At 49.8% G+C, this 26,088-nt stretch overlaps 1 pseudogene; it reads right to left on the reverse strand.

Moving 5' to 3' along the window:
* Nucleotides 1-25,984, reverse strand: LOC136487654 (protein Rf1, mitochondrial-like; annotated as a pseudogene).
* Nucleotides 25,985-26,088: the final 104 nt, after the last annotated feature.

Here is a 26,088-nt window from a genome sequence, read left to right on the forward strand (position 1 = left end):
TCATTTCTTGGCTTCATTGAGGACACGATACTTTTCAGGCAGAGACTTTGCATGGTGCTGGTATTCCTCCCTCGAGGAAAGTGATATAAGCATGGAAGTAGTGGAAGCTTCAAGTGAGAAATTCTTCTCATCAAGTTTGGAGAGGTAAGCCCCAGCCCTGGTTATGTCACCTCTACGTAACAACTTCCTAGTTAGAGCATTTAACATACGTGAGTTTGGAGCAGTACCACTCTTTTCCATTGCGGAAAACAGATCATCAAACTCCTCTAGGGACCCTTCTTCTATGAGATTTTCTGCTATTAAGCAGTAGGTCACAACATTTGGAACCAAACCATAAGAAGAGATGGTAGCAAACAAATCCATGGCATCTTCCTTTCTGCCACCTTTCAGCAAAGCACCAATCATGATGTTGAAAGTAATAATGTCAACTTGAAGATCCTTAGAACACAGGCTCTGAAACATTTTGAATGCTTCATCAACACAATTATTTTTGGAAAGACCATTTAGAATTATGTTGTATATGTAAATGGTCCACTGTTTTCCACTTGTGATCATATTGAGGTAGAGTTCCTTTGCTTCAGAAAATCTCCCGGTTTGAAACAATGCATGCAGTATACAACTATAAGTCACAACTCCGGGAGTAATGCCATTGCACAACATTTCTCGAAAAAACACTATATGCATCATCTATGCTGCCAGCTTTACAGTAGCCATGAAGCAAGGTATGATAAGTCCATTCATTAGGTTTCAAGCCAACTGAGACCATAACATCAAGTAACTTTGCTGCTTCATCAGTTGTACCAGCTAAGCAGTTGCCACCTATTAATGTATTATATGAGATAACATCATGCCTCACGCCTAGATGTTCCATCGAGTCAATGAGCCTCTGGACTTCCATAACCCGTCCTTCTTTGCATAAGTTACACATTATGGTGTTGAAGAACACAACGTCAGGACGGATTCCTTGAGTCAACATTTCAAAAAATAATTCCTCAGCTTTCTCCCATTTGTCAACGGTACACAGTCCATAGACTAGGGAGGTAAAAACAAAGATGCTAGGAGCCACTCCTTCGTTGATCATCTGATTGAATTTGAGCACAGCGTCATCCACTCTGCCTACCTTGCATAGTGCATCTATTAGTGCTCCATAGCTGACTACATCAGGACTCAGCCCTTGCAGCCTCATTTTGGTAAATATATGCAATGCCTCATCTATCATTGCCTTTTTAGCATATGCACAGAACATTATGTTGAAGATGCGATGATCAGGTGAAATACCATTTCCTACCATCAAATCTAGGAAACTATGCATTTCAGAAAGAACACCTTTGGTAGCATATCCATGAAGCATAATGCGATAGGTACTTACATGAGGTTTTATGCCCTTCCTAATCATAGAATCAAAAATCTTCCTGGCTTCTCTGCATTTTCCCTTCTTGCATAGATAGTCCAGCAGCAAACCATAAGTAACAACATCTGGGTCAAGACCACATGCATACATTTCTTCGAGCCTTGGAACCATCTCTTTCCACTGCCCTGTAGAGAGATATCCAACTCAGCATCTTCAAAATCCAACTCAGCATTTAAATCGATTTTAGCTCCAATTATTGCTTCTTTTTTAAAACAATGGGATAAAGTTCCAATATCAGAACCATTTGTCAAAGACACGATTCAATCCACAATTGTTCGTTCTGAACTGTATGACTGCATGAGCTAATGAGCATCTGATTTGAACTTATCATGCGGAGGCCCCGTCGCCCCCCAAATGAGTCCTCCAGAAAACCATTTCGTTTGAGATGGCTGACATCTCCTCACCTCTCGAGGGCCCACTGCCTGGTGACGCCAGAGACACAGAAAACATTTTTTTTTCCAAAAGGACATTCATTAAAACTTATATACAGCGTATTTGTACAAGGCTGATATGATTCCAATTTACATCAAGAAGAGCACTCTTGACGGGACAAAGAGACCCGTGAGGAGAGTAAGAACAAGAAAAAGGAAAAGGACTATTGCTGAAAAGTCTAGCTTGAGAAGGTAGGGAGTGAGCTGTTTTCTTGGAGCTTCTATGCACCTTGAAGACTTTATGTTGGATGTTTCTGTTGAGTTGGCCGAAATCTGTCACCATAGGTCTGATAGTCCAGTGAGGAGTAGCTTCCCGATGATGAGAATTCAAGCACTTGACAAGGATCTCATTATCAGAGAAGTACTAGTTGACAATGTTTAGTTGCGGTATGGTAGCTATCCTTGCCGCCAGAGTTAAAGCGGCAGTATCAGTGTAGCATCGAACCCCTTGGAGAAGAGGCAATAGAGGGCTGCAAGGTTGCTTGGTAGCTTGCGTAGGTCTTCAGCGTTGTGGTACGGTGATGGTGTGTTCCTCCTGCTCCTGGGTTAGGGAAAAAGGATTGTCCCTGTTGTGGTTGTAGAACTTGTGGATAGGAGATAGTACCTGCAGAAGCCAAAGAGATGTCGCCTTGGCCTGGATGGTGCGGAGCAGGCTGTTGTTGTTCCTGTATGTGGTCCTGCAAAAAAGATTGGTTAGGAGACATCTCCTGCAAATCATCTGAACAGGCCAGAACTGTAGACATATAGATGTCAGCCTTGGTTTATTGGTGTATTCTGTTATCCGTCCACTTGATATTGTTGAAACACCAATCATTTCTGGCATTCCAAATATACCATAGAGTAGTGAGGATTCTCTGTAATAAATCATCAGAGACAGAGGATGGTATAAGCATGGCTAAGGTGAGTGAACTCCGTCAGGTTCCTGTGGAAGAAGGTCAGTCCTCAAAGGAGGATTGGCGCCAAACCAGGTTGCACTAGCAAAATCACAGTTAAAAAACAAGTGTTTGCAAGTTTCAACGGAACCACACAATTTGCATGTTTTGTCTATGTGGGTGGAAAAGCGTGCTGCTCTCTCTTCTGTAGTAGTCTCCAGGTGAAGGTTTTAATCCTAGGAGGCAGCGTCTTATGGTGCCAAGTTCTTTGAAGAATTTGTAGAGTTTGAGATATTAAGCTTCTGCTTCCTTGAGTAGGTGGTGGTCGTCGGTTAATTTGGGATAGGCTCCTGTGCACTTCCGAAGTGCATATTCCAGATTTAGCTGGTTTCCATCTGAGTATGTCCTCTCCTTGGGAGTGAACAACCGGTACCCCTGCAGCATATTCTGAGCAGCAACATTTTCAAAAATACTAGAGATAAGAGTGCCATTCCAGGTTCTAGAATCATGGTGCCAAAGATCAAGAGGGGGGGGGGGGGGGGTGTTGGGATTGACGTGGGGGAAGAATCAGACTGTTGTGGGTGTCTTCCCAACCCTTGTACCAAGGATCAGTCCAAATGTTGGTGTTGCCCTTATGAATTTGGTATATACAGTTGTTGTGAAGGTGTTGCTTTATCTTCATCACGGAGGCCCAGAAGACTGACCAAGGAGCAGAGGAGCTACTGGACCAGAAAGAGGAGTTGGGGAAATTTTTGGATTTGAGGATAGCGGAGAGGTAAGGATCTTTTCCAGCAACAATCATCCAGGCTGAGTGGATGTGTTATGGTGGGCAACGTCTACCGTCGGCGTGACAAGACCAGTGGCTGAAGAAGTGGGCCGCGCGGAACGTCAGTGCGCGATCACCACGCCGTGGGCACGCCAACTGCGTCGCCCAGGGTTCACCAGTTTGTTAGTCAATCCGAGTGATTAGGAGAAAACATTTCTATTTGTTTGATTATTCCTTAAACTTAGCTGCTTGGTTATTAGAATTATGCTATAAGTATCGAACAATTCGATGAATGGAAGTTTAGCCAGAGATTAGAGTTAATCTCTCTTGCTCCTGGCGCTTTAGCCCTCTCGCTCTGTTCGCGTTCTCGCACAAGCCCTAGGCACCGCTAGTTCGCCGCCGGCCGTTTAAGCCTAGGCCTTCCACCTCGCATTCCTACTCCCTCCACAGCAACCCAAGCCCCAACAATCTGGTATCAATGTTAGGTGCTGGAGCTTCCGCCGCCATCGCCGCTTCCCCCGCCGCCGCCACCTCCGCCGTGCCGCCCACCCTGTCCTCGTCCCCCCCCCCCCCCCCCCCCCCCCCCGGTCACCACCGACGCGATTGTCACCACTACCCCCCCCCCTCACCGTATCGCAGCCCCCAATGACCGCGGTGCCAACCAATGCGCTCAACGTGCTCACCGCGGCCATCTATGGCCTGCAGCGCCAGGTGGGGGACCTCTCCACACACGTCACTGCCGTCGAAAGCCGGCTGGGCATCTCCGCTCCGCCACTGTTGTCGCTCGGCCTTCCAGCATTCGGCGGCATTCCGCCTCTGCCGGCCTTTGGCCCGGTCATTTCGGAGGTGACCCCATCGATGCCGGTGCTCCCATCTCTGCCTGCGCCCACCCTACCCGTGCCATCACCCACCCTACCGCCTGCCCCCGCCATGGCCACGCCATCTCAATCGTTGTCCTTGACCATGCCGTGTAGATTACGCATATCAATTTCCCCCACCCGCCTTCATCGGTGCCGTCCTACTCCTCGATCGTCCATGCTCCCCACCCCCCCCCACCATCGGCCCCGATGCACATGCCGCCACCATTACCCCATGAGCCCCCTGCGTTGCCCGGTCACGCATTGCCGCACTTCCACAAGCTATCCTTCCCCACATATGATGGCAAGGACGATCCTCTAGGGTGGCTTAACAGATGCGATCAATTCTTCCGCAGCCACCGCACCGCCGACAGCGAGAAGGTCTGGCTCGCCTCCTACCACCTCACCGGCACTGCCTAGCAGTGGTACTACATCTTCGAATAGGACACCGGCGAGCCTCGCTGGGAGGAATTCAAGCACCTATGTCACTAGCGCTTCGGGTTGCTGCTCCGGACCAACCACCTGGCGGATCTACCGTTCACATCCTCTGTCGAGGCCTACCAGGAGGCATTCCAGGCATGTATGGCGCACGCCGACCAGCTCTCTCTGTATCAGCAGGCGCAGCTCTTAACTGGCGGCCTCCCGAACCACATCCGGGTGGATGTCGAACTCCACGACCCCCAAGACCTCTAGCGCGCCATGAGCCTAGCCCGCTCATACGAGCACTGGAACGCGGCACCTACGCCGGCCCTACCCGCGTCGCTGGCCCGGCCGCACCGCCGCGCCCAAAGCGCTCTACTAGCACCAGCACCGACCCTGAGAGCACCCCAGCCACCATTGTCCTTGGCCCCTCTGCGCCCGTTCAAGTGCCTCACGCCGGCCGAGATGGCCGATCGACGTTAGCTCGGCTTGTGCTACAATTGCGATGAACCGTACGTTCACGGCCCCAAGTGCCCGCACCTGTTCTACCTCGAGGTCTCCGACTATGTGGTCGAGGAGCCGGACGATAAGGAGCCAGCTGTGGCCACCGAGGCCGCCGCCGAGCACACGGCGTTCGACCCGGAGACACTGATGATTTTGCTCCACGCCAATGCTGGCATCCGCACAGAAGACACCATGCAGCTCTACATCACCGTGGGCATGCAATGAGCAGTTCGTCGCACTGATCGACTCCAGGAGCACCCACAACTTCATCTGTGGGGACGTCGCACGTCGCGTGGGCTTGCAGTTCGAGACCTGCCTGGGTGCCGACGTCATCGTCGCCAATGGGGACCATGTGGCATGCCGCGGCCTCACCCACGACATCGGCATCAGGATTGCTGATGAGTTCTTCAACATCGATTGCTACTCCATCCCCCTCGACACATACGACATGGTGCTGGGTGTCACGTTCCTCCACACCCTCGGCCTGATCCTTTGGGATTTTGACGATCTATGTATGTCCTTCTAGCGCGAGGGCCGCCGCATCTTCTGGCGCGGCATCGGCTCCACTCGTCATGATGTGCAATCCACCCGTCGCCTCAATGTCATCGGCAACAACGAGCCAGCCATGCTGGAGCGCCTCCTCCAGTCGTTTGATGACGTCTTTGCCTCACCACAGGGGCTGCCACCCGCACGCCCCTGTGATCACATGATCCACCTCCCGAACACAGCGCCGGTGATCGTGCGGCCATACCGCTACCCCTAGCTCCAGAAGGATGAGCTAGAGGCTCAGTGCGCCGCCATGCTCGACCAGGGCATCATCCCGCCGAGCACCTCCACCTTCTCTGCGCCCGTCCTCCTCGTCAAGAAACATGATGGTTCATGGCGCTTCTGCATCGATTATCGCACCCTGGACCAACATACGGTGAAGGATAGGTTCCCCATACCCGTCGTCGAAGAGCTGCTGGACGAGCTCCATGGCGCCCACTTCTTCACGAAGTTGGACTTGCGCTCAGGGTACCATCAAGTGCGTATGCACGCTGATGATGTAGAGAAGACGGCGTTTCGGACCCACGAGGGTCACTTCAAGTTTTTGGTCATGCCCTTCGGGCTCACGAATGCGCCGGCCACGTTCTAGAGATTGATGAACACGGTGATTCACCTATTCCTCCGTAAGTTCGTCCTGGTGTTTTTTGATGACATCCTAATTTATAGCCCGACATGGTCGTCCCATATGCAACACGTCAAGGCCGTCCTCACCACCCTCCATGAGAACCAGCTGTGGCTCAAGCGCACCAAGTGCTCCTTTGCGTAGCGCTCGGTGGCCTACCTTGGTCACGTCATCTTGGCAGACGGCATCGCCACGGACCGTGACAAGATCGAAGTCGTGACGTCCTAGCCACAGCCGCGTTCGGTGCATGGCCTCTACGGGTTCCTAGGACTGGCGAGTTACTACCGCCGGTTCATCTAGGACTATGGCGCGATCACCGCACCCCTCACGTAGGTCCTCAAGCAGGAGGGGTTCGCGTGGTCACCAGAAGCTACCAAGGCGTTCGACGTGCTCAAACAGGCGCTCTCCTCTACCCCGGTCCTATAGCTCCCCGACTTCAACAAGCCCTTCCTGGTGGATTGTGATGTGTCTGGCTTTGGGTACGGGGTGGTGCTGCACCAGGGAGACAGCGCACTTGCATTCTTTAGTCGCACATTCGTGACGCGCCACCACAAGCTTGCCGCCTATGAACGCGAGCTCATCGGGCTCGTCTAGGCGGTGCGCCACTGGAGGCCATACCTCTGGGGGCACCACTTCGTCATCCGCATAGACCACTACGCCCTCAAGTTCATGCTTGATCAGCGCCTTATGACGATCCCTCAAAATCAATGGGTGAGCAAATTATTTGGCTATGATTTTAGCGTCGAATTCCACCCGGCCGCCTCAACACCGTCGTCGACGCCTTGTCCCGCTATGGTGACGATGACCTCGCTCTTAGCGCCCTTAGTGGAGTGAACAAGACCATCGCAATGTATTTGTGGTGCATCACTGGCGACAGACCTTGAGCTTGGCTGGACTGGCTCCCTTGGGCAGAGTATTGTTATAATACGCCCTACCACTCTGCGCTACAGACGACGCCATTTGAGGTGGTATACGAGCGCCCACAGCCCATGTTGCTCCCCTATACTATAGGTTCGGCCCGCACTAATGCGGTGGATGCTCTCCTCTGGGACTAGGATACGTTCCTGGCTGACGTTCGTGATCACCTACTCCAAGCTCAAGCCTACGCCAAGAAGCACTACGATGGCCACCATCGCCCGCTGGAGTTCTCCATCAATACTGTGTCTGGCTATGGCTTCTTCATCACCTGGCGCATTCCTTGGTGCCCGGCAAGCACAGCAAGCTCAGCCCGTGCTTCGCCGGTCCGTTCTAGGTGGTGGAGCGCATCAGCCCCGTCGCATAATGCCTCCGCCTACCCGACGATGCCCACATCCACGATGTGTTCCATGTGGGTGTCCTCAAGCTGTTCTGGGGCACGCCACCATCTATGCTACCGACGCTGCCTCCCCTCCACAATGGTTGCCTGCTACACCACCCCACTCATGCCTTGCGTGCCCAACTCCGTTGAGGTGTGTGGCACGTGCTGATTCACTGGGCGGACATGGCCAAAGCTGAACCAACATGGGAGCCCATCGACGCATTCAAGGCCCTCTTCCCCGACTTCCATCTCATGGATGAGCTGTTCATCGAGGGGGGAGGGATGTTATGGTGGGCAACGTATATCGTCGGCAAGACAAGACCAATGGCTAAAGCAGTGGGCCCCATAGAACATCAGTGCGCGATCACCACGCCGCGGGCACGCCAACTACGTCACCCAGGGTTCGCCAGTTTGTTAGTCGATTTGAGTGATTAGGAGAAAACATTTCTATTTGTTTGATTATTCCTTAAGCTTAGCTGCTTGGTTGTTAGGATTATGCTATAAGTATTGAACAATTCGATGAATGGAAGTTTAGCCAGAGATTAGAGTTAATCTCTCTTGCTCCTAACGCTTTAGCCCTCTCGCTCTGTTCGCGTTCTCACACAAGCCCTAGGTGCCAAGCACGGCGCCGCCAGTTCGCTGCCGGCCGTTCAAGCCTAGGCCATCCACCTCGCATTCCTACTCCCTCCACAACAACCCAAGCTAAAATACGATGACTAAACTTTTATTAACAATGTGGAGATTTCTAATACCTAAACCTCCCAAGGATTTTGGCTGGCACATGTCCTCCCCTAATCTAAAGTGGATGGGGTTAGTCTGGCTGTCTGTTGTGGATGCCTTTGTAGGGTGCCAAAATAGGCGCCAGCCTAGGCCCAGCCGTGGCTAAGGAGTGGCTGATGGTTTAGGAAATAGAGGAAGGGGAGGATTTTTAAGAGATTGATTATGTTTGTTAGGAAGGTGATCCTAATCTATAAAGGACACCTAGGCTTGTAATCCAAGATTATCGAAGAAGGAATAAACCTCCCAAGGTGGGCGGGTTTCCCCTTCGACGGTGGCTGCGAGCGATTCTACCGTTGGCGAACCTCCCGCTGCCCCACTTCCTCGCTATCCCTTGTACTCCAATTCTCAATCCAGCCTACTCCTCCACTCTCCCCTGCATTCTCCTCGCCGATGTCGTATCAATTTGGCATCGGAGACCTCCACGAGTGCATCGACAACCATGTCCGGCACTCCCTTCGACCCTGTGGCCTTCGAGGCAAAGCTGGATGCGAAGCTAGATCGCATCTTTGGCCATCTGACCACCATCACCAACCGCCTCAACTCTCATGATTCCTGACTCACGCACGTGGAGACAAGAAAACCCAATCCTAGCAAGGGCGGAGAGGACGCTCACGGTGGCGAGGGCGACGGGGGCATACACCATGAGGATCGCGAGGACTTCGACGGCCGCGGCTTCGACTGTGATCTTGCCTGGGCGGAGTTCCATGACCGCGCCCTCCGTGACCATGACCGGTTCACGCGTTGCAAGGCTAACCGATTCAGTCTTGACTTCTATAGTCGGGGAGACCGTGACTTCGACGAGCGGGGCGGACATGGACGTGACTATGACTATCGCGACGCTCGCGACTTCGACCGCGGCACTCACGTCTTTGGCCGCCTATGGGGGATATGACCCTCGGTATCCACAAGACAAGACATGGGCCGCACCATCAGAGGTGGCCCAGCCCACAAGATCAAGGTGTGCACGGCACTGGTCGACGTGCACCGCAAGATATTGTATAGCTACGTCGGCCACTCCTCGGTGCCTGGACATCGCCAGCTACGCCGGGGACTCCTCGGTGCTCAGACATCGCCAGCTACGCCGGGGACTCCTTGGTGCTCGGACATCGCCAGCTACGCCGGGACTCCTCAGTGCTCGAACATCGCCAGCTATGCTGGGGACTCCTCAGTGTTTGGATTCTTTGTGCAAACGTCGCCAGCTAAGCTGAGGACTCCCTTGGTGGTCGGATCTTACTACGTCTCATCGGTGTGCTATCAAGCTACTCCATGCTATTTGGATCAGGGTGCTGATCTTGGGCAGCACGTCTGGGTCTTGATATGCGCATGTCAGATGACGTCGGCAAACTTTTAGACTTCTTTTCTTTGACCCTGCTACAAGATTCATTCTTCATCTTCTAGCAGGCTCGGGGACTAAGTGACTACACTTCATCTAGAGGTGAATGTAGTGCTCTTTTTTTTATTTACCCTCCTTATTGATGGAGTCTAAGTGGCTACACTTCTCCTAAGTGGAATAATTTTTAAAATTTTATCTTGAGCCCCTTACATCCTTCTAGCAAGCCTTACTTGGCTAAGTCCGAGGTCTCCTAACTAGTTAAATTGGTCGGCATTGACTTTCACCGCCCAGGTCACCAGTTAAACTAGTCGGCTTTGACCTTCACTGCTCGGATCACCAGTTAATCTGATCGGCTTCACGTCAAAGTGCTCGGACTTGTTCAAGACAGCATTGCTCAAAGGATACAAGGCGCTTGGGGACTAGCTGTGGGTGATATGACCCCCGGTATCCACAAGACAAGACATGGGCCACACCATCAGAGGTGGCCTAGTCCACAAGATCAGGGTGTGCACGGCACTGGTCGACGTGCACCGCAAGATATTGTATAGTACCAAATAGGATATTTTCCTTATAACCCTACCCCTCTAGAGTATATAAGGAGAGGCAGGGGTCCCCTAATCGACATCTCCATAGATCTCATATTCAATACAATACAACAAAGACACAGGACGTAGGGTATTACGTCGATCAAGACGGCCCAAACCTGTCTAAATCGCTGTCTCTGCGCCTTGTGTCACCATCCGATTCTTATCACGCACACCTCCACCGATCAATCTACCTTCGTGGGATACCCCTCGGAGGACTGCCGAGCATCTTTTGTCGACAGTTGGCGCGCCAGGTAGGGGTGTGCACGCTGATCCATATTGAACCAGATAGCATACCTCAAGATCAACAATCTTCGTGGCAACTCGGCTGATCGCGTCGACATCTTTTGACAACCACGGTGCATCTCCGAGCAGCACGCGTCACCAAGTCTAGGCACTGCTATCTCTACAGCGACTGAACCAATCGGCTACTGGTGGCCTAACAGATGGCAAGTTCAAATCAGTAGAGGAATCTAGACGAGGTCACGCCGCTCAAGTCGCTCGCATATCGCCAGTTTGGTATTCGATGAAGGTCACTTCCCTGCACGACATCAAGCTAGCCTCCTACTCCACCTATGGGAATTTCACGACGCAATGGAGCCGGCTGCTGGCGGAGCTATCGGTGTGCGTGGGCTCGCACCATGCCGAGGCTGTTGCCGACTCTTAGGCTTCATCGACACGCCAAGATGCATCCGCACGGGAATACAGGAATCCTACTCCGATCTGATCAGACATGCATAGGAGTCCTGCTCTAGTTCGATACGTGCATAATGATTGTCAGGGCATTGTCCATCACGAGCAAACAAGAAGCGTGTACAGGGGCCATGCAAGTTATTAAATATTTGATTTACTTGGCGCATGCATACCTGTACATGTATGAATTCAAGTTGGATTCGTCAGCAACATGAATGTCAACTACGAACAGAGCAGCTGTTTCCATGCTGGGGCAGAGCACTCTTGACTTCAACATCAACGGGATCGACGCCGACAACTTCACCACGTCCGTGCTCTAGACTTCGTCAAGCTACGTCAGATTCCACACGTCTGTGTAGGCTCAAGCCTTTGCACAGTACACGTACTCCAACTACGTCCGTTCGACTACGACTACAGGTATGACTCCGCGCGTTAATCCGACTGCATCGTGCAGTCGAATTGAATTTGGCTACGACAACGATCTCTCCATATCTAATCTGCCTAAGGCTGACCAGCGGCATAAGGACGACATCGCCTGAACTACTTACTCTGACCACCTGCCGCGTCGTAATGAATATCGCCGCAAAGAATGGCACCGTGACAACCACGACTGCCGCCATGATGACAGTTCGGAAAGCTCGAGGGCCGGGCAATTTTGTACACGCCGACCAAATAACACCATACGCCACCGACCAGACGTTCTGTCTAAAGCTAAGTCACGTTTTAAAATTTTTCTAAATATTCTCCAATCTTCGTATATCGACATAATGTTTCTCTGAGCTGTTTTCTCTATGTTTCCTCTCCAAACGATTTTCTTTAATGTATACCATCTTAAAGATGACATATAACTAAGTCTAAGGCGAACCCCCGAGCAGTCATGTTGACGCTCAGATGTCCCTAGAGACAGCCCTGTCTCTGGCTCCTCCCTACATGTGCACGAGTGTCTGCCCTCTGCGTTATGGGTGGTCGGCAGCGGCTCCTTAGCGACGCTTTGTTCTTCCTACACGCACATGGGCTCCGCGCTCTGCGTTATGGTTAACGGGCTAGCTAGGGCTGGAGACTCAGCTACACACTAACTGGTCGGGCGGTTTATATTAAATATAAATACATCTTCAGAATAACACTAAGTGTGCACACCAACTGATCGCCTAGCTGCATATGCTATTTCTCACTGTTGCTGATTCTTCTCTGGAGTTCATATATTTTTACATCATGTACTACCCATTCTACATATTTGTATTGTAGGATCATCGTTCAGGTGATCGGACCACCTGGTGCTCGGACTTCTCCACTGATTAACTGGTCGGGCTGCTAGGTTCATGGACTTCATCGCCGACCAGTTGATTGGACTGTTCGCCGGTCACTTCTACTCGATGCTCACTTCGCCGTCGACCAGTTGACTGGACTGTTCGTCGCTCGTGCTTCATCATCAGCTACGCCGGGGACTCCTCGGTGCTCGTACATCGCCTGCTACGCCGAGGACTCCTCGGTACTCGGACATCGCCAGCTACGCCGGGAACTCCTTGGTGCTCGGACATCGCTAGCTACGCCGGGGACTCCTCGGTGCTCAGACATCGTCAGCTACGCCAGGCACTCCTCAGTGTTTGGATTCTTCGTGCAAACGTCGCCAGCTACGCTGGGGACTCCTCAGTGTTCAGATTCTTCGTGCAAACATCGCCAGCTAAGCTAGGGACTCCCTTGGTGGTCGGATCTTGCTACGTCTCATTGGTGTGCTATCAAGCTGCTCCATGTTGTTCGAATCAGGGTGCTGATCTTGGGCAGCACGTCTAGGGTCTTGATATGCGCATGTCAGATGATGTCGGCAAGCTTTCAGATTTCTTTTCTTTGACCCTGCTACAAGATTCATTCTTCATCTTCCAGTAGGCTCAGGGACTAAGTGACTACACTTCACCTAGAGGTGAATGTAGTGCTCTTTTCTTGATTTACCCTCCTTATTGACAGAGTCTAAGTGGCTACACTTCTTCTAAGTGGAAGAATTTTTAAAATTTTATCTTGAGCCCCTTACATCCTTCTAGCAAGCCTTACTTGGCCAAGTCCAAGGTCTCCTAACCAGTTAAACTGGTCGGCATTGACTTTCAGCACCTAGGTCACCAGTTAAATTGGTCGGCTTCGACCTTCACTGCTCGGATCACCAGTTAATCTGATCGGCTTCACATCAAAGTGCTCGGACTTGTTCAAGACAGCGTTGCTCAAAGGATACAAGATGCTCGAGGACTAACTGTGGGTGATATGACCCCCGGTATCCATAAGACAAGACATGGGCCGCACCATCAGAGGTGGCCCAGCCCACAAGATCAAGGCGTGCACAGCACTAGTCAAAGTGCACCGCAAGATATTGTATAGTACTAAATAGGATATTTTCCTTTTAACCCTACCCCTCCAGATTATATAAGGAGAGGCAGGGATCCCCTAATCGATATCTCCATAGATCTCATATTCAATACAATATAACAAAGACACAGGACGTAGGGTATTACGTCAATCAAGACGGCCTGAACCTGTCTAAATCGCTGTCTCTGCGCCTTGTGTCACCATCCGGTTCCTATCACGCACACCTCCACCGATCAATCTACCTTCGTGGGATACCCATCGAAGGACTGTCGAGCATCTTTTGTCGACACCGCCATTACCATGATGGCAATGATGGCCGCCGTGAACCCCACTGACTGCCGAAGATATAGTTTCCTACCTTCAACGGGGAATCGGACCCGCTCACGTGGCTCAGCAAGTGTGACAACTATTTCAGTGGGCACCGCGTGCCGGAGGATGAGAAGGTGTGGATGGCGTCTCTGCATCTGGATGGCACTGCGGCTGAGTGGTACTATCAGATGGAGCACAATTTTGGGATGGTCTCTTGGCCGTGCTTCGTCGAATTTGTCAACCTCCGCTTTGGGCCACCCATTCACACCAACTCTGTCGCTGAGATCAAGGCCCTGGTCCACAGGGCACGGTGGAAGAGTATTCTCGGTGCTACCTTGCTCTACTCTCGCGTTGCAATGACTTCTCCATGCGAACGGCGATTGACCTCTACACTAGAGGCTTGGGTCAGCCGTTGGCTTCTGATGTGGAATGCAGCATCCCGCCAACCTACAGCAAGCCATGAGCTTGGCGAGGGCATATGAGCAGCGACAGGCGAAGGCGCAACAGCTCGGCGCCGCCTAAGTCGACCACTCGTCATAGCTCTATGTCGTCCAGTGCTACGGGCGCTACAACTGCTCCACATGACAGCAAGTCGGAGGTGTCGCGTCATCGCTTCCGCTGTCTCTCACCGGCGGAGATACAGGAGAAGCGCCAAAACGGGCAGTGCTACTTCTGCCTGAAGCCGTACAGCAAGGACCACAAATGCGCTGGTAAGGACGTCTTCCTCATGGAGTTGGCTGATGGAGAGGAGGATCCACTTAGCGACATCAACGACCTGAAGAGCTCCCTGCACGCCCTGACTGGCCTTGGGATTTCTGATTCTATGATGCTGCAGGTGATAATTGGTAGTGTTCTGTTCAAGGCGTTGGTGGACACCGGGTCTACCCACACCTTCATTCATTCAGAGGTGGCCTGACGTCTTAGACTACTGATCACAGCACGCAACGATCTGTCAGTCTTAGTGGCCAACGGTGACCGTGTGCACAGCCTGTGCTGCCGTTGACATCTCCATCCATGATGAGCGCTTCACCATTGGCTGTTTCACACTGGATTTGGGTGCATTCGACCTCGTCCTTGGCGTCCAGTGGTTGCGGACACTGGGACCCATCGTCTAGGACTTCACTACCCTTTTGATGGCGTTCTGGTTCAATGGACGCACCCATCATTCGACTGGCATGGGTGGCCAGACTGTTGCTGCTCGTGCCATCGCTAATTCTCGGGTCGTGCTGGACGAGCTGCTCCAGTCCTTTGAGGACGTCTTCGCCACACCGCACGGCCGGCCTCTAGCACGTCGGCAAGATCATCGCATACATCTCCTGCTGGGCTCAGCGCCGGTGGCAGTACGGCCCTACCGGTACCCCTAGCTATTGATGGACGAGATTGAGCGCCAATGTGATGACATGTTGGCTCAAGGGATCATCTGGGAGTCGACATCGCCTTTTTCCTCCCCGGTGCTCCTGGTCCGCAAGCACGATGATAGTTGGGGGTTTTGTGTCGACTACCGTGCCCTCAATGACACCACCGTCAAAGACAAGTTCCCCATCCCAGTCGTCGACGAGCTCTTGGATGAACTGTGGGGTCATCGTCTCTTTACCAAGCGCTCCAAGTGCTTCTTCGGCGAATCGTCTGTGGCCTACCTTGGCCACATCATTGTCTCTTTACCAAGCGCTCCAAGTGCTTCTTCAGCGAATCGTCTGTGTAGTGCTACAGCAGCTGCGTGATCATCGTCTCTTTACCAAGCGCTCCAAGTGCTTCTTCGGCGAATTGTCTATGGCCTACCTTGGCCACATCATCTTAGCCGAAGGCATCGCCATGGACTCCGACAAGGTCACAGCCATGGAGGCCTGGCCCCGTCCGTGCATGGCCCGGGCTCTTCGCAGCTTTCTGGGGTTCACCGGCTACTACCGCAAGTTTATCGCTGGCTTCGGCGGCCTGGCTGCCCCACTCACGGCGCTCCTCAAGGGCGAGGGCTTCTCCTGGATGGCTGAGGCGGACGCCGCCTTTGTCGCCCTCAAGGCCGCCCTCATGTCGGCGCCAGTACTGCAGCTTCCCGACTTCTCCAAGCGATTCATCGTCGACTGTGACGCGTCAGGAGCAAGTTTTGGTGCTGTTCTTCACCAAGGTGATGGAGCAGTGGCCTTCTTCAGCCGTGCTATGGCGCCTCACCATGCCAAGCTTCCAGCATATGAGCGGGAGTTGATTGGTCTCGTCAAGCCTGTCCTCCATTGGCGGCCCTATCTCTGGGGTCACGCCTTCACGATACGGACAGACCATTGGAGCTTGAAGTTCATCTTGGATCAACGATTGACGACAATACCACAGCACACTTGGGTCACCAAGTTATTCGGATACGACCTCTCAGTTGAGTACAGGCCGGGTAAGCTGAATACGGTGGCGGATGCCTTGTCGCTCCGGGACATGGACTCCAGCGGGGTGGTAGCCACCCGTGTGCTTTCCGGGCCCTCGTTCGCTGTCTACGACGACTTGCGTGCTGAGCTGCAGCACGATTCTCAGCCCAGGAGCTTCAGGCGCAGATAGCAGCTAGCACCGCACCTGAAGGGTGGACACTCATGGATGGTCTGCTGCTGTTCAGGGCCGTCCCTTCGTTCCGGATGGGTCGCCCCTCTGGCCTCACCTGCTGCGTGATGCTCACACCGGCCATGAAGGTTCCCAGATGATGCTTCATCGCCTGCGTGCGTCTTTCTACAATCAGCACACGCACAGGCTGGTTCGTGATTTCATCAAAGGTTGCGCAGTTTGTCAGCTTAATAAGACCGAGCACCTGCATCCTGCTGGTCTTCTTCAGCCCCTGCCTGTACCGGAGCATGTGTGGAGCGACATCACCATGGACTTTATGGAGGGCTTTCCACGTGTCAGAGGCAAGTCCGTGATACTTACGGTGGTTGATCGTTTCTCCAAAATGGCGCACTTCATTTCCCTGAGCCATCCGTATTTAGCTAGCTTTGTCACTCGTGCCTTCTTTGACAATATCGTGCAGCTGCATGGGTTCCCGTGTTCTATTGTCAGTGATCGGGAAACCGTCTTCACCAGCAACTTCTAGGAGGAGCTCTTTAAATTGGCCGTTGTCACTCTGTTGCGCAGTTCATCATTTCATCCCCAAACTGATGGCCAGTCCAAGGTGACCAATCGCATTATCATCATGTATCTGCGGTGTTTGGCTGGGGATCGGCCTCGTTCTTGGCTGCAGTGGCTGCCTTGGGCAGAGTTTTGCTTCAACAACTCCTATCAGTCCGCCCTTCGTGCAACACCGTTTGAGGTGGTTTATGGTCGGCCTCCGCCATCTCTGGTCACTTATCTTCCAGGTTCAGCTCGTGTTGCAGCCGTTGATCATCAGCTCCGTGACATGATTCCTTCCTGCTAGATATCCGTGCTTGTTTGGAGTTGGCGCAGGATACTATGAGGGAGCAGCATGACAAGAAGCGCCGCTTTGTTGAGTTCGCTGTGGGTGATTGGGTTTTGCTTCGCCTTCATCATCGCACGGCGGTTGGCATCACTCCTGCTGCTACTTCCAAGTTGGCTCCTCGGTTTTTTGGCCCCTATCAGATCACGGAGCATTTGGGTGCTGTTGCATATCGTCTTCGTCTTCCGCCCAAGGCCCCTATCAGATTCACAATGTTTTTCATGTGGCACTTCTGAAAAAGTATACTGGAGATCCTCCTGCAGCCGTGGTGCCTTTGCCATCCATTCTTCATGGTCGGGTGTTGCCTACTCCAGCTGCCATTGTTCGTTCTCGCATGAACCGCGGACGTTGGCAGCTTCTTGTTCGTTGGGATGGCCGCACTGCTGCTGATGCTACCTGGGAAGACGTCGACGGCTCAAGGATTGCTACCCCACATTTCAGCTCGCGAACGAGCTGTTTGTTAGGGAGGGGGAAAGTGTTGTGGACGGCTTTGTAGGGCGCCAATATAGGTGCCAGCCCAGGCCCAGCCGTGGCTAAGGGGTGGCCGGCGGTTTAGTAAATAGAGGAAGGGGAGGATTTTTAGGAGATTGATTATGTTTGTTAGGAAGGTGATCCTAATCTATAAAGGACACTTAGGCTTGTAATCCAGGATTATCGAAGAAGGAATAATCCTCCCAAGGTGGGCAGGTTTCCCCTTCGATGGTGGCTGCGAGCGATTCTGCCGCTGCCGCCGGCGAACCTCCCGCCGCACCACTTCCTCACTATCCCTCGCGCTCCAATTCTCAGTCCAGCCCACTCCTCCACTCTCCCCTGCGTTCTCCTCGCCGGCGCCGTATCACTGTCTTCTTGGATCCCTGCCCACCCAAAACGTTTGAGAATAGTGTCGATCCTGTCGATGAGCAAATAGGGATGGAGGCAAGCACAGAGTTAATGTAAGAGAGGCGCCCAGCATGAGCCAAGTATTGCGAATGTGCCGGCAGAGTTCCAGTATGGCTGCGCTGTGGGAGAACACCACCACCCACTCCCCTGTCAGTGTAGTAGCAGCATTAGGAGAGAATCCAAACACTTCAATTGCAAGAACTTGTAGTGAGCAGTGATATGTAACAGATTGTTCTGATTGTTAAGCCTATTTGAAGCTTTTAAGTGTTTCCCATACTAGACATGAGAAGATGAGGACATTTGCTGATTACCAATGTGTTCTTGGGCAACCTTATTCAGGTAGGAGACGCTGCGCTCATTCAACTGATTCGGGCTCTCTCCAGCACCCTGGACACAATTGTAAGTTTTGATAAAACCTTCAAATGAAGTACAGATATGGGTTTAGTTTACCATTGCTGCAAATGGCTAAGGGGAAATTTGTGTTGTTTGGAACACGTCAAATTCAGTTTTAACTAGCAACAGCAGGATGAAAGCATTAGTGATAGTCCCGCATGGCGTCAGTCAATTCAAAATCTGAATCAAACAGAGGCCACTGTGACTTATGAAACAAAGGATGATCAAAACTTTTTATGGACCCAAATGCCAAATGTTTAGCAAGACTGAAAATGTGCAATGACAAGTGCTGCGGCTCCATGCAATTCTACTACTGAAATACGGTACAGGTCAGACTTGGCAGTTACCATTTCAATCTGGACAAAGCTGCAAACTTCAGGGCAATTCTTGATTTCTGCTGTCAAGGTCAAAAGTCGCAGTGATTTTGAAAATATCAAAGCCTCTGAAAGCATCTGGACTGCAGAGATTGCAAACATTAGGATAATGATATTGCAAACGTTAGCTGATTACAGACGGGGAGAGAAAAAAATTCTGACCTCATTTCCAATGAACTGCGGAGATCCGCCTTATGGACAGTTGCACTCATTATCAACACAAATATGGAAAGGCGGACACTGTGAGATCCATAGGGAGCGTGTTACAGGGAACTAATCAAGACAATAAAAGCAATATAGGACTGTTGCTGTCAACATAGTTTGTGTGAGAAAAAAAATATAAGAAGCATTTTCCACTGCTAACAGTGGGGGGAAATACCCAAGCTTAAATCATAGAATCACATGAATGATTAAGAGGTACATATGATCGATTTTATGCCTGGGGTGCAGGGTTTCTTCATTCACGGATTATGCAATAAAAGGCAGACTACAGTACAGTGTTACTCATTAATTTCTAAACTGATTCCTTCTAAAGCTAACTAGGATTGGCCACAGGATCATTTTACCTGTGATAAACATGATATTGAAGTGCACTAACAAGAGACAATTCTCAAGAGAATTTCATCATTCAAAGCATACGACAGAGCATGGAAAAAAAAACATAAGCCAGAACAGTCACTCCAACAAATTCACATGCTACAGAAAGATGATCAGCGCAGTTTAAAACTGAATTCATTTCTGACATAATACTCATTTCTTGGCTTCATTGAGGACACGATACTTTTCAGGCAGAGACTTTGCATGGTGCTGGTATTCCTCCCTCGAGAAAAGTGATATAAGCATGGAAGCAGTGGAAGCTTCAAGTGAGAAATTCTTCTCATCAAGTTTGGAGAGGTAAGCCCCAGCCCTGGTTATGTCACCTCTATGTAACAACCTCCTAACTAGAGTATTTAACATACGTGAGTTTGGAGCAGTACCACTCTTTTCCATCGCTGAAAACAGAGCATCAAACTCCTCTAGAGACCCTTCTTCTATGAGATTTTCTGCTATTAAGCAGTAGGTCACAACATTTGGAACCGAACCATAAGAAGATATGGTAGCGAACAAATCCATGGCATCTTCCTTTCTGCCACCTTTGAGCAAAGCACCAATCATAATGGTGAAAGTAATAATATTAACTTGAAGATCCTTAGAACACAGGCTCTGGAACATTTTGAATGCTTCATCAACACAATTATTCTTGCAAAGCCCATTTAGAATTATGTTGTATGTGTCAATGTCGCACTTTGTTCTGCTGTTGATCATATTGAGATAGAGTTCCTTTGCTTCAGAAAATCTCCTGGTCCGAAACAAACCATGCAATATAGTATTATAAGTCACAACTCCGGGAGTAATGCCATTGTGCAACATTTCTCGAAAAACACTATATGCATCATCTGTCCTGCCAGCTTTACAGTAACCATGAAGCAAGGTATTATAAGTCCATTCATCAGGGTTCAAGCCAACTGAGAGCATAACATCAAGTAACTTCGCCGCTTCATCAATTCTACCAGCTAAGCAGTGGCCATCTATTAATGTATTATATGAGATAACATTAGGCCTCACGCCTACATGTTCCATCGAGTTAATGAGCCTCTGGGCTTCCATAACCCATCCTTCTTTGCATAATTACACATTATGGTGTTGAAGAACACGACGTTAGGACGGATTCCTTGATTCAACATTTTAAAAAATAATTCCTCAGCTTTTTCCCATTTGTCAGCAGTGCACAGACCATAGACTAGGGAGGTAAAAGCAAAGATGCTAGGAGGCACTCCTTCGATGATCATCTGATTGAATTTGAGCACAGCATCGTCTACTCTGCCTACCTTGCATAGTGCATCTATTAGTGCTCCATAGCTGACTACATCATGTAACATCCTAGATGTTAAGTAGCAATTAAAAACTTAATCATGGTCATCATTATGCATAATCATCACGCATTGTATCAAACATGCTTTGGATGCATCAATCATAATGCATTTTGGTTCATATATAAAGTATATGCGTGTTTGAAATGCTATCAATAATATCAACTAAGGAACTTTGTGAATTTATATATGTGAAATTCCTTAAACAAATAATTTTTTTCTAAAATAAACTTTGTTGTTCAAAATGTGCTCTGTGAAATAGAAGCAAAGTGGTGAAATGTTTTCAAGTCAAACATGTTTAAATTTGAGCTCAAAGGTTGAATTCAATACTGAATTCCATACTTCGCCATTTTGGTTGTGTCCCTGAAATGAAGTTATTAAGTTCAATTCTTGGGTACTTATTAAATGAATTTTCATGAAAAAAATTTGCGTAACTCTTGTTCCATGATTTGATATGAAGTTTGCATTGTGCAACAGTGCTATTGGTTGAGTTGTTTGACAACTAATTAACCATTAATTAATTCACCAAAAATGCTTAATTGAAACTGTGTTTCAACATTAAAACTAAGTGCAGTTTTCGGTTTACGGTATAGGTTTTCAAAATTCAAAATCTCTTAAACTATTTAGAATTTAGTGTTTGTCTTCGAATAAAAGTTGTAGATCTCGTCCAACTGAGCAACTTTTATTTTTGAAGTTTTCCAAGTTGCTACCTGAATTTGGGAGAAATCAACAAAAGAAGATCAAGCTTCAAGTTGCACCATTTGGCCGCGCCTTCGCGGCATTTCCCGCGCGGACGCCTGTGTGTCGAGCTCATGAAGGCGCTGTCAAGGTCATGACGTCGCCCTCGCCTATAAAAGCTAAGCGCCAGCCGCCGTTTCTTCTTTTTCTTCTCTCAGCGCCGCCGCCGAGCTCCTCCACTTCGCCGACGAATTTCGTCGCCATCGAGCTACCTCTCATCCAATTGATCGCTCCCTCAGTTCTGCCTCACCTTTGCGCTCCTCCCCGACCAACTCACGTTGAGCCTCGTGGCCAGAGTCACCCGTGCGCCGCTTTCTTCTCCGTCGCCGTCCAGAACGCCGCCGCGCCCACCTCGCCGTGTCCAGCCCCCTCCGCTCGAGTTCCGCTTCAACCAGTTAACGCCTCGACGTCATGGTGAGCCCCTGGTGCTGACTGAGCTATTGGTTGAACCACTACTGTGCCGTAGCCACCGGGACGCGTCACGCCGCCGTGCTCTGCCCCGCCGCTCCGCCATGGCTGCAAGGAAGCTTTTGGTGTAGTTCCCGTCGTCAGTCGTTGCGCTGGGGGTCGCCTCCGCTGCGCCGGAGCGCCGCCGTGCCACCATGGCCGCCGTCATGTCTGCTGCCATGCTCTAGATGGCCGTCAATTGCCCTGAGTTTGTGCGCGAGGTCAGGAAGGTCGTGTAGGTGCAAGCCCTGTCGCCGGAGACCTCGCCACCGGCGAGTTCTCGCCGATCAATGGCGGTGTCCACCGCGGTCAGCTCGGGGACACTGTTTCGCTAACCATGGGCCCCTCCTGTCAGTCTTTGTGGCTGACTGCGCCCGGGTAAAAACGATTTTTATTCCTTTTCGATTTTCTGAAAATGAATAAATGTGCTTAATCTTGTAAAATTCATAACTAAATAATTAGAGCTGATAATATTATGAAAAGTTTTATGTAGCCTCTTCATGCTGTTATCTACCTAGGAAAAATATGAAATGATGAAAATCAATAGTTTTTGTATGCTTAAAAATTACCTCTTTTAATTGTAAAATGGACATTGTATAATTTTTATAGGCTAAAATAATAATCTTTTGGTCATGAAACTTTTTGTGTATACCTTACATGCTTAGACCTGACTTCACCAAAATTTCGATACTGTTTTAATAATTTTAGTTATTCATCTAAATTTAAATGTCTTTATTCTTTATTAATAATTACTAAAATGATTAAGATAAACCCTTAATTAACTTTGATGTGATTTTGGGATTGATTGTGGACCTTGTAACACTAACCCCTTTGATGTTCCTTGGCAACTTAATCACTTCCTTGTTATGATCATAATCAACTTAGTGATAGTGATAATAATAACTAAAACTGCTTTTTGCTAACCAACTTGAATAGTATCGTGAAGGAAAGTTGTACTCAAGTTTGCTAATCTTGTTTGAATTCATCCATACTCTTGGGTACCTCTCATCATGCATCATGTTTAGCACTTCATCATGTTAAGCATGTATCCTTTATTCACGTATAGTGACCGAAAGCGAGGAAGTAACCGTTGATCAAGTCCTAGAAGAAGAGCATCCACCAGTGGAGGTTGGGTTTGACATCTATGGCTCATCGGGAGAACCTAACACCTCTACTAACCAAGGCAAGCCCCGGAGCATCCAAACCGTTCCTTGTATTTACAAATGCTTTTATAATTCGAGTCCTATAATATGTGTATTAAGTGAGATAGGAATTGGTTGAAGTACCAATTGTTGCATGCCTACCTTGAAATTTCAATACTTTCCTTGTTACCCTTTAGTAGTTATAGGCTAGAGATGCTTAGCCCTTCTTAGTTTCTAGAAGTCGGATGATGAGTTCATCATTCGACCAATATTTTCTTTTCTCAGAAATAAATTAATGGAACATGAGACATGGTTAATATGAAACCGGGCGGGTGTTAGCTTGCATCAAGAATGGAGTCTTGATGTAGCGCTCCGCTTGTGTCGATTAAGGACCGTTCCGATTGTAGACTTGTTGATCAAGATTGAAAGTACTTAACTGCATGCCCTTGGTAAGCCTGAGTACCTCGGCTATTTCATTATGCGAAAGGACAACCACGCACCAGGAGTTGAGAGATGATGGGAGTAACGTGTACCCACCCTGCGAGATAACCGTCCGGGATGGAGCAGGGCGGTGGAGTACTGTGCTCTCGGGTGGCGCGAACCCGTTCATGTTTTGGAGGATCCGAGGGAATGGTTGATATATGTAGGTCTGGAACCTGCATATATCGTGCTGGTTAAGGTTTACTCCAGCTTGATGTACATCGATTCGAATCGCTGTCTCTCCTGGATAGTGAGAAACTTGATCAATGCTCTGCATCGTAGTTAATTGATGAAACATGGTGACTTATGGATATGAGAAGAAATGAGTTGAGATGTTTAAAGAAGTGATTGATTTAGATCAGGTGCAAACTGGATATTGATATGGACTTAATACACCGATAAAACATTGAAAGTAAGGATTCACTCGTAGTAAGCTTTTCTGCAAAAGTTACTCTTGCTTCAGACCTTCCTTTAAGCCTTCATACACTTGGAGTCTTTTCTTTTAGTCGGGTAAGTCTTGTTAAGTACTCTCAAGTACTCAGGGTTTGTTAACCCCAGTTGCAGGTGCTGACTAGTGTTGTTAATCAAAGTCATGTCGGTGGGCTCGACATGTTCTGGATGTCTCTTCTATCTTAGGTGCTTCTTCTAATTTGCTCCTGCTGTCCTATTCACCTTTTGGATCTAAAGTTAAGTTTTACTTAAACATGTTTTGTAAACTAATGTTATAAGTCTTTCACACTCCGATGTATATCATTTTGTACCAAATGTTGTAATGTTGTGGCAACTCCATTGTTGATCATGTCTGAGTTATAAAATGTGGATGATTCGAGGTTCCCCGATGACACCCGACAGACTACCGGATTATCTCGCTTTCGTGTACAGCAGTCAAAGGTCTTTAGGACAATGACGGGTACACGTGGGCCAGCATAATTTGGGTGGTTCTGCCACACATCAAGACTCAGCCCTTGCTGCCTCATTTTGGTAAATATATGCATTGCTTCATCTATCATTGCCTTTTTAGCATATGCACAGAACATTATGTTGAAGATGCGATGATCAGGTGAAATACCATTTCCTACCATCAAATCTAAGAAACTATGCATTTCAGAAAGAACACCTTTGGTAGCATATCCATGAAGCATAATGCGATAGGTACTTGCATGAGGTTTTATTTCCTTCCTAATCATAGAATCAAAAATCTTCCTCGCTTCTGTGCATTTTCCCTTCTTGCATAGATAGTCTAGCAGCAAACCATAAGTAACAACATCTGGGTCAAGACCACGTGTGTACATTTCTTCGAGCCTTCGAACCACCTCTTTCCATTGCCCTGTAGAGAGATATCCATGGATTAGACATGTGTACGTCGCACTGTCTGGCTTAACACCTTTATCAATCATTTGCTGAAATATACCCTCGGCCCTGTCAACCGCTTAGCTTTGCACATGCCATCAATTACAGTGTTGTATGTCACAGCATCTGGTGGGATCCCCTGATCCATCATATCAAGAAACAGGTTGTAAGCTTTGTCCACTTGACCCTTAGTAAAGAAACCGTTGATGACGGTGCTGTAGGACACCATATCCGGTGGGCAGCTTCTACCTTGATCATCAGCCATCATGTCGAGCAGCTCAAGTGCCTCCTCAGTTCTCTTTTCATTGCAGAAACCCTTGAGAAGTATGTTGTATGAAACTACATTGGGTGTGCAACCAAGCTTAGGCATTCGTTTGATCAAAACGTCCATGGCCTCACCCACCCTCTTTGCGTCACAGAGACCTTTGAGCAGTTAACTGATGACTACTACGTTATTCACCCTCCAGCCTGTCTTAAGGATGAGGCCGAAGGTGGCGAAGCCATGCTCCAGGTGGCCCATGCGGCAGCCTATGAGTATGCTGTAGGTGCAAAGGTATGGAGTCACCTTGATGGAGCATTCACGGATCATCCGGTTGAAGAGGGAGACGACGAGCTCTGACTCTGAGGTGGAGGAGCGCCAACCCGACGCACGAGACACAGCGGTGAGGAGATGGTTGAAGGCAATAACCGAGGCAGGCCTGGCGTGGGTAAGCAATCCGTCAAACAGCTTGAGCGCGTCGTCGAGGCCGAGGCTTCCCGAGCGGGCGCGGGCGCCGATGACGCGCTCCAGCTCCAAGCACCGGTCCCTGACGGCGCTCACGCGGCCCGACATGCCGACGGGGCGCCGCGGCGCGGCTACGGGCCCGGCGACGAGAGGCACGGACGGCACGGCGCCGCGTCAGTCTCCGGATCGATCGGGGAAGCAGAGCAGCAGCAGCCCACGTGAGGTGGCCGGATACGCGCGTGCAGTGCCGTGGAGTGTGTGAGGTTAGGAGCTGGAATGGCGGGCGGCGGCGTGGACGGTTGGTTTGGCGGTGGCGGTGGCGACGGGTGACGGGCGATGATGGGAAACAGGGAAAGTCCTCGGCTCCGCAACGCAACGCAACGCGCTCTCTCCCTCTTCAGGAGCCGACTCCTTTATTTTTAACATTTTTATTTAATCAATACTATTTTAATA

This window comes from Miscanthus floridulus, chromosome 10 (genome assembly GCF_019320115.1).
Source record: "Miscanthus floridulus cultivar M001 chromosome 10, ASM1932011v1, whole genome shotgun sequence".
Taxonomy (NCBI): Eukaryota; Viridiplantae; Streptophyta; class Magnoliopsida; order Poales; family Poaceae; genus Miscanthus; species Miscanthus floridulus.